Source organism: Pleurodeles waltl, chromosome 4_2 (assembly GCF_031143425.1).
Source record: "Pleurodeles waltl isolate 20211129_DDA chromosome 4_2, aPleWal1.hap1.20221129, whole genome shotgun sequence".
Classification (NCBI taxonomy): domain Eukaryota; kingdom Metazoa; phylum Chordata; class Amphibia; order Caudata; family Salamandridae; genus Pleurodeles; species Pleurodeles waltl.
This window is the reverse complement of record NC_090443.1, coordinates 287,450,826-287,463,460: the sequence shown is the minus strand read 5'-3', so window position 1 is coordinate 287,463,460 and position 12,635 is coordinate 287,450,826.

Here is a 12,635-nt window from a genome sequence, read left to right as displayed (position 1 = left end):
ACTAGTGGTCTTTCTGCCTCCCAAGGGGAAGAGGAGCAGATTAGGGATAAACATCCCAGTCGCCCTTTCCAGTTGTGCCTCTCCCACAGTGACTAGTGTTCAGGGCAGAGTTGTGCCCCTGGAGCACTAATCAAAATTAAAGTAGACTGCCCATAATGGCACCAACTGCTTTCACTTTTGACACTGTGACATCAGGGTGCCAAAAAAATGGATGCACTCTTGTGGTACTTGAACCAGAGGGATTTTCTAACTCATTGTGGTGGATGAGACGTTCATGTTCACCATAAAGTGAAGGTAGTTAAGATTTTATAACAGTATGCATGCTCATGTTTTTATCATATCTCAACATCCAATGGGCAGATGCTAATTTCTGAAAAGAATGATGCCTCATCCTATTCATGCAGCACAGCAGATTTTAAAGTGGTGTGACTCAGAGTAAGTTCAGCCAAGGTTCAGGCTCACCAGCCTTGGGATGGGACAGTCGGAGTCTTTTCATTTGATAGATTTCATCTAACAGATGTTTACCCAAATCTTTATATCAAGTCGGAAAAAGGATGTTTTTTTTCTAATTCTCATTGTGGAATGCTAATAATTTCATTTACACTGGTTCCTTGGCAATCTTTCCTCCACCTTACGCCCCACATCGTGAAAACACAAATTGAAGCGTATACAGTTGTGTTATTTTCATTTGCTTTCTGACACTTTAATCTTGTTTTATCATTATAAATACAGAACTACTAGTCCCAAAATGTAAATTAATTTGGATTGAATGAGCTGCTTGCGTGAGATACGGGACAAAATGAGAAATGTGTTCTCTTTTCTCAGTTAATTAAAACTTTTTGAAATGGAACAAAGTACCCACTTGATAAAACATTGTTTTTTATATATAGTCTTTCTAATATGTTTGTGGGATGTGCTAGTGTTGGTAGGTGCTACAATTTAATCCCTGAGGATCCTTGGTCTTTGCCAACATTTAGTTGCACTTCAGTGACTGTTCTGTAGAATTAACATCTCGAACATCTCAAATAAAAACCAATTGGATTAAGGACAAATGATGGGACTTGACTGGGGAATACCCCACATGGCTGGCATGCGATCCAGACCAGCTAGATACGCTATCCAGGAGTTCTCTGCAATCATACAGGACTCTTGTGAAGCAGTTACTGTCATTATCTTTTTTTTTCCAAAATTGCTTTTGGTCGCCAGACTGGATCACCTCCATCATATCATCCCAATGCTTATATAGCTTTGACAACCATTTGACTTTGTCTTTATTAATAGTAGGAGAGCCTTGCCCATATTGTTTGGCGGCCCTCTTTAGAGAACTTTTTAGTTATTGACATCTTGACTCATACCACATTTGAGAGCTTGCTGATCCCTTTATCCTAGGTAAATACTTATTTACATTAACAAATATACAGTACTGCATATTTTTCATCAGAGTATTATACCACACAATTCTGTGTCTATATCAGTGCACTCTCTGGTAGTACGAGGCCGAGTGTTGGAGATCTAAGGGACCCAGCTGTGTTGTAAGTCTCCTGGGAAAGCTTATAGCAAGCGGTAAAAATGTATCGAATACAGGATTGCTCAAAACTTAGGGTAGCCACAATCGTCCAATTATCACTTTTTTTTACAGTTCCTTAAAATAATTAAAAGGAAGCCCATACTGCCAGGCAAATACATAAATATAATCGATGGGGAAGCCAATACGCCCCCAAATGAAGTTTTTGCAGCAGTAATATAATTCTCAAAACAGCCAATCACACATATTAACCCGCCCTTTGCAAGTCATCCACTCAGCACCGCCCTTTCTTTAATGGTAATACCTGCTGAGAACGGGTCCGCTGGTACATTACATTGTTCCAACACTTCCTGCAATAGTTCATCTGTGCAACTGGGGAACAACCACGCATTGAATTAAGCTGCCGTAATCAGCATTCTGTCAGGATACTTTGCTCGATCCTTATGTAGCATGTGATCAAAATCATCCATTTATTCGTTTGCTCCTTGAAGCTTTTCTTTACGGACATTCACATTACTTAACACACACACTTTACATTTATTATTGTTCACTCGCCACTCCACATCTGAAACTTGAATTCCATTTAACAACAGTGCCACATTAATGAACTTCTTCATTATCTTGGAGGAAACTATTGTTAGTAAACTTTTGGCAAACTTCTTCTGTCCCGTTTATTCCCTAAACTAATAATGGCCCTCAATGTTTACGTTCTCTCCCAACCAGGATTCCTGCAAAAACACAATGTGATGGTTATTTAATAGCTTCTCTCTTTTTTAATTTGCTCCTAACGATGGATATTCCAACTTTAAATTTTCAGGTTGCGAGAGACCTCTGTACTCTATGGTTCTCCAACACAGCCTGCCCAGTAACAGTTATGATATTTATAATATTCATAGCTGAAGATTGGCTTAATCTGGTCTGGGGCCCTTACATTTGCTATGATAGACCTCAGATTCTCATTGTGGAGCGGGTAAGTAATATGATGAGATTTATAAGGGGGATTAAAGCTTTATTCCCTGGGTAAAATGATATAAATTCCCTCTGGTTCTGCGACAAACCCCTATAATGGTTTAAAATACAATTTACCCTTCGCTCATATAACCTAGCCTCAGCTTGAACCATTATACCCGACCTGCACCTCAAAGCTCATTTTCCACACTACCATATTAGCAAAGCGTGGCAATCTAATATTCACTACCGTCAGCGCTCTGCCCCCTCTCCAATCTGAAAAACCACATGGGTTCCTTCCCCTGATAATATTTCAGGGAGTGAGGACATTTGTTGAAAGTACCTTGGACCCTGTAATGTTTTGGCCTTTTCCTCCTTACAAATTATATCAAACAATAGAGATTTAATCTGAGGTTTGGGTACTGAAATATCTTATGTTGAATATACACGGATACGTAGTTTCCTTGATTACTTGAGATTTATTTCTTGCACCGGACCAATATAAAGGGCAATGTTGTTTTACGTCCTCTCCCTCTGGTGGCTTCCTCCCAGTTCCTCCCGTTTAGAATACCACAACATTCTATACAACATTTTACACTCTGCTCTGACTGCGAGAGGCTTCATGAGCAATCAGTGGCACGTGAGGCTTCACATTGACTACGTTTGCCTCCTCCTCCTTCTGTGGGATAACTGGCTTTACCTTTCCTGTATTAAAAGGGACAATTTTTGTGCCTTCCTTATTTGTAAATCACCCCTTTTGAAAGCTGTAGTTTTATCTAACTTTATCTGTTTTCCTGAACAGGATGACTCATCTGGAATATTCCATGAAAATGTGTGATTAGACTCCCTTAATTGAGTTGCCTGCTTCCTGAGGCCCTTAGGGGTGTCCACCTCCCTGGATGTTCCTTGGGTCTTCTTTTCTGACTTCCCTAATATAGGTTTTTGATCCCGCTGCCTAAAGAATGATTGTAATTTGAGGATAATTTCACACATCCATGGGTATAATACATTTACTGACTAAAATTGGACACCTAGACATATATCCTGACCTTGTTGTGCTAATATAAACATGAGAACCATTTCCTTGAGAAATAATTCCCAGACCGGATATTGCAGGCTGACAGCTAGGGGATTTTCCGCATCAGGTTTCATTAAAGTACGCAGACATACATTGGCTTTATGTAGTTCAGTATGGATTTTTTTTCAAATAACTTGTTTGTGATAAATGATTGGAATTGACCACCTCTAAAGTTTCAAAAATTCCATGCAAAGTCTTTTGTATTAACAAAATAGCATCCAATAGAGAAGAGGAGTGTATATTCACAGATGATGATAATGAGGCCTGATTTACTTATGCTACATGCGGTAAGGGTTCATTTGATTGACAAACTGATGTGAACATTCCAGTATATTCCTGACTTATCTGATCCCCTCTGTGGTCACAAAATCAACTCATCAGAAGTTTGGACTGAGAAATGAAGACGAGATGAGGAACCCAGCCTGGGTCCCTTCTCCAAATTTGCAAATACATGATCGTTCATTGTACTTTCTGGCACTTCCTTATTTACCCATGGCTCAGGGTTATGTGCTTTTTCAACAGGATTCTCCTCCCTTTTTCTGGTGGAATATCAGTATTAAAATTAAAGTGCTTGGGAACAAATTTCCTTATGGAGTTAAATAATAGGGATATATTCTTCTTTCTCTTTCTCCCAGAGTCTGTTGTCCCTTTATCTTCCCATTTCATCACATTCCTTTGTTTGAAAAGTCTCTTTGGGCCATATGTACGAACACATTTTCCCATTGACACAGAATGGGAAAAACCCTTTGATATATCTGGCCCTTGGTCCTTAATTTTATTTAATCTGATATTAGCAAAATTTGACAGTTTCAGTTGTAGTGACGGAGGAAGAAAATGAGCTGAGACTCCATTTTGCTGCTTTAGCTCAGGGGGGACTCCAGCCTTAGATTGGGATAAAATTATCAGCACTCCTTCTGCACCAATATTATCTCATAGAGATTTTATTATATGTAGACTGATGTAACTACCCTTCTTAATTTGGGCTGGCAGGTTATTATACAATTAGTCACCAGAACATTCCAAAATCCACATCCATTAAAATTCCTTAACAGTATCAGTTGTCTCACTAGTCGCAAGACAATGCTAATTCGAGCAGAAAATGGCTTAAAAAAACTCTGATCTCCTCCGCTATAAAACCCATTCTACATTTTCTGCTGCCACCACCTCCACCGTTTACAAGTGTTGTGTATCTTAGGGATACCCCTTTAGTCTACTGGTTTAGACGCATAGCACAGTAGCACAAGGACTGAGTTCAATGAGCTATATATGAGAAAGTCAGGTCTGGTTTACTGCAGACCTGCAACCTGCCCTAATTCATGGGGGGAGATGTTCACTCTGGTAAACAGTAACAATCTCTGGGGCACAGTGGTATTCAGGAAACATGCATTTCATACTTAGAATGGCACACTCAAGCAGATGTACTAATGGTGACACTGCATGTTCAAAAACATTTACTGCATTATTTCACAAATTAGTGCATGTGCTATGACCATAGAACTTATGAAACAGATAGTTATTATTACGGTTAAGAGGAGCGTGAACATGACAAATGTTTCTTTCATGATTCACAGTACCAGGTTCCCTAATGCCTACACCCACACTTATCACACTCTATACACTACTTTCAGAGCACTGTAACATTTTAACATTGCCTACAGGTGAAGTGTTACAATTGTCGCTCTGCATATCTGCCTTTTAGAGAGCCTCTGTGTTATCAGACGCTTAGCCAGCAAAGCAAGGCAAGGAGGAGGAGGAGGAGGGAGCCTTCTGTGGTCAGAGTTCAGCCAAACTCAGTTTTAGCTCCATGGGTCCAACCTAGGTTCAGGAAGGACAGCAGCTGGACAGTTCGGGGATACTTGATCTCTGTTAACGCTTTCTGATCCCGGAGACTGGAGGTGTTGTTGGCCAAGGTGCCAGTGGAGAGGAGCAACTGAGCCAGTTACAGCCTCCTGGGATTGTCTGGCAGTTGTTTACCTGCATCTGGGCTGATTCATCCTGGCTGGATCTGGTGTGGGGGCGGCTTGGGGGGTCTGGACTGTGGCGCAGTTACAGACCCCTTTGAGAGATGGAGCAAGTCATCTGGTGGCTGCGGCTGCCTGCCTGACTTGCTGGCGGGGCCAGTGCAATGATTATACTGTGCTAGAGGAGGAGGCATGCAGACGGGTCCTGTAGCCTGATCTGTTTGTGAAGGGCTCCTGTGATATGCCAATTTGCGACTGGGAGCAGGATGAACTGGGGGAGTTAGCGACTCCCATGGAGCGATGCCTGCAGTGCGCGCCTGGGTTCACAGGAGTCTCGTCAGCTGCCAGCACCTTAAGCCGTACAGTCTGGGGTAGGTGTCTTGCTGCGCTTAGTGTGGCTGGAGCCATGCTTGTGCTGGAGGCGGGCCTTGGGCAGGAGGACCACCCCAACCAACACTGTAGAAAGAATGCAGCAGTGGAGAGGGTGTCCCGTGCAGTGTGAGTCCTCAGCAGATATGTGCGGGCCGAGATCTTGGAGGCCAGGCCCAACCACGAGCCACAAACCGAGAGAGCAGTACTGTGGGCCCAGGGCATACAGCTGGGGACGGTGTCCTCTTGAATGCACTGGATGGATCCAGAGTAGAATTGGTACACTTGCGTCCGAGATATTAAGGCCCAATTTTCCCTCTCCCCTGAGAAATAATGTAGGGGTGGGCACTGAATAAGACATTTTGAGTTTCTGGGGAGGTGAGTACCTGGGCTGACATGCTATACAGCGAGTGTATACTCCCCTGAAGAGCCAATTTGAGACTGGAAAGTACTAGGCAGGCCCCAGTGGTACTGGGGGGATTACCATGGGCAAAGAGGGAACGCCCGAGCCCTCCCAAGGGAATACCATGATTCAACACACAACTCCACAGTCTACAATGCAGAGGACAATGTGCTTGACGGATGCTCAGAGGCCTAAGAGACAGGAGGGGACTGCAGAGGAACCCTGGAGAGCGGAACTCTTGACAGCGATACAGGGTTTCGGAATGGCCCTCAAAGGGAAAATAGAGACGGTTTCCATCAATGTCGATCTCCTCCACGCCAACCTATGCAAGGTGGTGGAGAGAGTCTAATCAGTCGAGTGCACGGTCACGTACTTTGAAATCCAGATTAAGACTTTAAAGGAACAAATGTCTAAATTGACAGTGGCAGAGACCCTCCAGGACAGATGGAGGATGTGGAAAACCGCACATTCCACAGCAGTTTCTGTTTTTTTAGGTTTCCAGAGCAGGTGAAGGGTGCAACTGATCAACGATTGGCAATGCACTGGAATGCCTTTGGAAGGCAGAGCAAATTTCGACACCGGGTGCGAACTGCAGGACACTGATTGACTCCCTGGATTACAGTTCAAGAGGATGGGACTATGGCAAAGGAGGGAGAATCCACATCTAATGAGCTGGAGACACCTGGGGAGGACGCTGGTTTCCTGGCAGCCAGTAGACTGTCCCTACTGATAGGCGAGATGCTTCATCACCTGGGGAGGTGGGCCAATGTCGCTTGAATCAGGATAGGGAGAGCAATGTGAGTTAGGCTGGGAGTTATGACTATGCAAAATGACCTGATGAGCATACATGATGAATGTCACATGGACTCAGAGAACATGTTACTGGGGTTTTGCATAAATGCTCTTATTCATAAATTGCTTGGGGCAACAATAGAGTTATGGGACTCATTTTAGATGACTATGGGTAATGTACTGGTGTCCTGTAGTGTGCGGGGTCCCAGTGGGTACCTGAAAAGATATAGGTGGTCATTATGACCTTGGCGGTCAGGTGACCACCACACTGGCGATGGCGTTGATCCCTCCCATAGACAGCCAAAGTACCACACCAACCGCCAGCGCGGTACGACCACTGAACACGGCGGTAGCCACCTACAGGCAGGCGGAAGACAAGAATTTCTGGGGCAGCAGCAATGCCACCAGAAGCCTGGCGGAAACACATCATATGAAAGGAGACACCTGTAGGGACATAGAGAAGTCCGCGGCCGCCATGGAACCTGAACTGCACGTCTTCCTGATGCTGTACCACGCCATGGCCATCCTGGAGCACCAACGCCGACGAAGACGACAGTGAGAACAGCCGCCTAGCACACATAGGGGGGAGGGGAGAGTGACACACACACACACAACACACACCATACATACACACCACACATCATCCAGAACCAACTTCAGAGTAAATCGACGGTAACAGTACCCAGGAGCTAAGAAAGCCAGGACACTTACCTCTGTTCCAACCACTGTAATCATGTTGGATGAAAATCTCAAATTCAAAAACATTCACAACTGTATATTTACATGCAGGTCCAAAGGCCAGTTCAAAGTTTCTAATGTCCACAGGGCAAAGTCCAAGCCCAAACTTGACTCCTGACGACATCGGGACTCCACTGTTCGGGGGCATCATGTTGGAAATTGGCAGGCACTGCAGGGAGGGTGGGGTGAGTGGAGGGGGTCTCTCATTCGGAGGGTGCTCATTGCCCACTAGTTCTGGAGGGGGCTCCTTGCCCTTTGCTTCTGGAGAGGGCTCCTTGCCCACTGGTTCTGGGCGGTACTCCTTGGCCTCTGGTTCGGGATGGGCCTCCTTGCCTTAGTTTTGTGAGGGGCATCCTTGGCCTGAGTATTGTGAGAAGCCTTCTTGGCCTTTGTCTTGGGAGGGGTCCCCTTGGCCTTTGTTTTGGGAGGGGTCTCCTTGGCCCTAGGTTTTGGAGGTGACTCCATGGTCTTGGTTGTCTGTTTGGGAGAGGGCAGCACTTTAGCGCTCCGTTTTGGGGTGGAGTGTCCTTGGGGCAGGGGGCCGGCGTCGCACTCATGTGCCCCTTAGTGGCAGCTGGAGACTTTGAGGGTGGAACTGTGTCAGACTGGGTGCTTGAGGTACTGGGCTGGGGGGGGTGGGACCTTCCTCTTACGGGCAGGACGGGGGGGAGGAGGGGGTAGGGAAGAGGTCAAGGCAGGAAAGGAAAAGCTTCTTAGGGCCAATGGGGCGGGATGTGGGAGGAGGGATGGGAGTAGAGGAAGAGGGAGTGGTTGTAGGAGGAGGAGGTGTGTTGGACTTGGGTGCAGATGCATGGACAGTGTGCATGTGTGAGGTGGATGACTGTTGGGGGCCTGAGTGCCAGCGTTTATGTATCTTTGGAGGGGGGGCACATAGGGTGGGGGAGGTCAAACAGGATGTGTGGATGGATGTTGTGGTGTCTGCAAGTGAGGTGGGTGTGCTCCATGGGGTGGTGATGGTGGTGGTGGTGACTGTGCATGTGGTGTGTGGGGTACATGTCTGCAGGTCTGCTGTTGTGGTGACTGGGGTCAAGGCTGTGCAGGTAGCAAGTTCAGGGACTGTTGATGCAGTGCATGCAGGTGTGAGTGCGGATGTGACTGTGAGGGAGGAGGAGGAGGGGGAAACAGTGGAGGCAGTGGATGATGTTGTGAGTGCATCTATGTGTTGGCTGTGTGAATGCTTGTGGGCTGAAGTGTGCTGCCTGTGTTTGTGCAAGTCTTGTGTGAAGTTTTGTGTGCATGCTTGTCTGAATGTGTGCGTGGGGTGGGTTGGGGGTGAGGAGACTGGGAGTGGTAGTTGGAGGGGGGACAGAAGAAACAGGGACAGTGGCTACCGTCAGTGAAGAGGCCAGAGCCTGAAACGATCTCTGCAGGGCCGCCAAGCCACCGACAATGCACTCCAGGAAGGCATTGCATTGCTGCAGCTGGGATGCCAGCCACTGGATGGCATTTACTATGGTTGACTTCCCTACAAAGATGGATCTCAGGAGGTCCGTCCTGTGGGCTACAGCTCCCTCACTCAGCTGCTCCTTCGCCAGATGATGCTAATGCACACATGGACAGGATGACAAAAGAAGAGGGGGGAGAAAGGGAGCACAGGGTCAATCACAGCACCAACAGCACAGATGGCATACACATCACTGTCACACAACGAGACTGAGAATGGGCAGTATGGATCACACTGGCATTCCATTGGCTAAGTACCACAGCAGGTAGGAGCCAAACACTGCCAGCTACACACCACCTGGGACCAACTAAACCCGGTCTGTCATGGAAAGCCAGCTACCTAGCTATCATAAACATGCAATTCACTCTATTAACCTAAGCTGGACCATGCAGCAATGTCTAAACTGGCATATTGGGGCATCCACTGAGTAGTACCCTGCACCCAAATCCTATGCCAGGCAACAGAGATGGTTGTCAAACATACTGTACTCACCCACTTGTGGCTACTGCAATGCCCTCAAGCACCCATCTAGGTCTGGCTAGGCCACCCCCAGTATGCGGGCGATCAGGGGGGGTCAGGTTCTAACGGGCACCCCTCCCTCGTTGGGAGGCCGTCCCCAGCTGGGCCTCTGCAGTCTTCCAGGCCCAGTGTCCCAGGTCCTCCCACTGTTTCCTGCAGTGGGTGCTCCGCCTGCTATAGACCCCCAGAGTCGCATGTCCTTGGGAATGGCATGCCACAACCCCTTCTTTTGATGGGAGCTGACCTGCAGAGGAAACACAAACAGTGGGACACCATAAACCAGACAATCTAGCCTGTCACACAAACTGCATTTGCCCCTCATCAGGCACACACATGACCCATACCTCTGCATTAACACTGCCAAAAGCCATACACCCCCTTCAAATTACACACTGCCAGCACACGCACACATCTCCATGCAGCCATGTTGCATGCAACTTACCCATGGTGTACTCACCTGTTGGTCTGGAGGCTCATACAAATGCCCGTACAGGGGTAGGATCCCATCCACGAGCCTCTCTAACTCCTCCGACATGAAGGCTGAGGCCCTTTCCTCTGTTGCACGTGCCATGGCAGGTTCCAGACACAGGTCACAGCAGCACATGCAGTGTAGATGTGGTCCTGTGGAAAGTCAGGCACCAAGTGAAGTGGTAGAAAGAAAATGTCGGTCACGTCCGCAGCGGTGAACACTGTCACCGCCGGCGTTGATCATCATTGGTTCTCATACTCCATAGAGGGCCATGTTAGCCAATGAGGAATTGCACGGCGGTGCAGACCGCCTCCCGCCATGACGCGAACGCCAGCAGAGTGAGATCACTTCCACCTGTCCCTGCATACAGGACAGGCGTTTGCCATTTTCTAATGCTAGTACACATTTACAGATTAATAAGTGCGTCATTGTAGTTGAATGTATTCACCTAGACAATTCCAGTATCCAACACAGTACACTGCTGTAGTGTGTTCATGGTTCCTGTTGTCACATCCTTCTTACTTTTGGGTCCTTTAGGTACCAACCACTGCAGAGGAATAGGAGGAGAAGGCAAGCACCTTTGTATAGACCCCTTGTGGACTTGGCCACACTGGAGGACAGGCACATCATACTCACCTATTGTCTGGACATGGCCACAATCACAGAGCAGTGTGCACAATTGAAGCCTGATCTGCTACCTGCTCTCTGTTGCACAACAGTAATACCCCCTCTTGTGCAGGTACTCTCAGTGCTCCATTTCCTGGCAACGGGCTCTTTCCAGGTGACAGGGGGCTTGGTTTCATAGTCAATGTTCTCTATTGTGCTTGCAAGGGTTTTGACAGCCTTGCTCAAACACAAGGTGCAGCTATATCGCACTTCCTCCAGGTAGATGATCTACCCACTGTGAAGGCTGGATTCTATGCAATGGGACATATACCACATGTTACTGGGATCATTGACGGGACCCACATTGCCTTAGTCCCACCCCCACCCCAGGCCCAATGAAAAAGTGTACAGGAATAGGAAGAGTCTCCACTCACTCAATGTCCAGATGGTGTGCCTTGCTGACCAGTACATCTCCCACGTCACTGCCAGTTATCCCGGGTCGGTGCATGATGCCTTTGTCCTGAGGAATAGCAGTGTCCCACAGCTGATGGCACAACTACAGAGGCACAGAGTGTGGCTTATAGGTGAGCCTGATTTCCCACCCTTTGTATGCCAGTGTGTGCCTTCAGGAGTCATACCCTATGCCATTGTGCAGGGCTAATTTGTGTCCTTCACTTCTTGCAGGTGATTCCGGCTACCCAAACCTGTCCTGGCTCCTGACCCTTGTTAGGAATCTGAGAACAGGGGCTGAGATTAGGTACAATAATGCTCCTGGGCGTACCAGGCGGACTGTTGAAAGGACCTTTGGACTCCTGAAGGCTAGGTTCAGGTGCCTCCATCTGACAGGTGGATCCCTAAGCTACTCCCCTGAGAAGGTCTGCAGGATTGTTGTTGTGTACTGCATGCTGCACAATTTGGCCCTCAGACGGCATGTGCCCTATCTGCAGTAGGAGGGGGGTGACAAGGCAGCTGTGGCAGCAGTGGACAGTGAGGAGGAGGGAGAGGAGGAGGAGGATGTGGACAGCAGGACACATATGATCCAGCAGTACTTCCAATGACCCTCAGGTAAGACTGATGAACTAAACATTTCGACCATTTCAGTGTTGTGCTGTGTGGCTGTAGCATAATACCAGTCATTACCTTTACATCCCACCTGACGGTCACCTATGCCTTCCCTGATTGCGGATGTTGCTGTGGTTATAACAGTGTAATGCAGTGATGTGTACAGACTGCTGAGACACATTTGTAGGATGGATCAACTCATTACTGGACCTTTACACAGGATCATGCAGTTCATTACAGTTCAATACATTGTACATTACCTTCAGATAAAACACTATTACTGAAGTTGTGTCCAAGGGTCTTTATTACAAAGTTGTATACAGTGCAAAGTGCAATAGATTGGTGTGATGGTTGGGAATAGTCCAGTGTAGTGGGCCAGTCTGTTTGTAACACAGGTCCAGTGTCCAAGGGGCCATAGGAAGGGGAGCAATGGCAGTCCAAAGTGGACAAGGTGACACAGTGAAACATAAGGGGGACATTCAGGAGGTGCTCATTTACTGGTGGTGGTCTTGGTCTTGGCAACTGTCTCTGGTGTCTATCTGGGTCGCAGGGACCGTTTGCAGGGTGGTTCACCTTCTGCAGGGGGAGGGGTGCTGGTGGCCTCTGGGTCCTGTGACAGGGCCTCCTGACCATTAGCTGCAGCAGTTGTGGTGGGCTGATCAGTACACTGGCTAGTAGAAGGGGGAACTTGGTGTGCTGT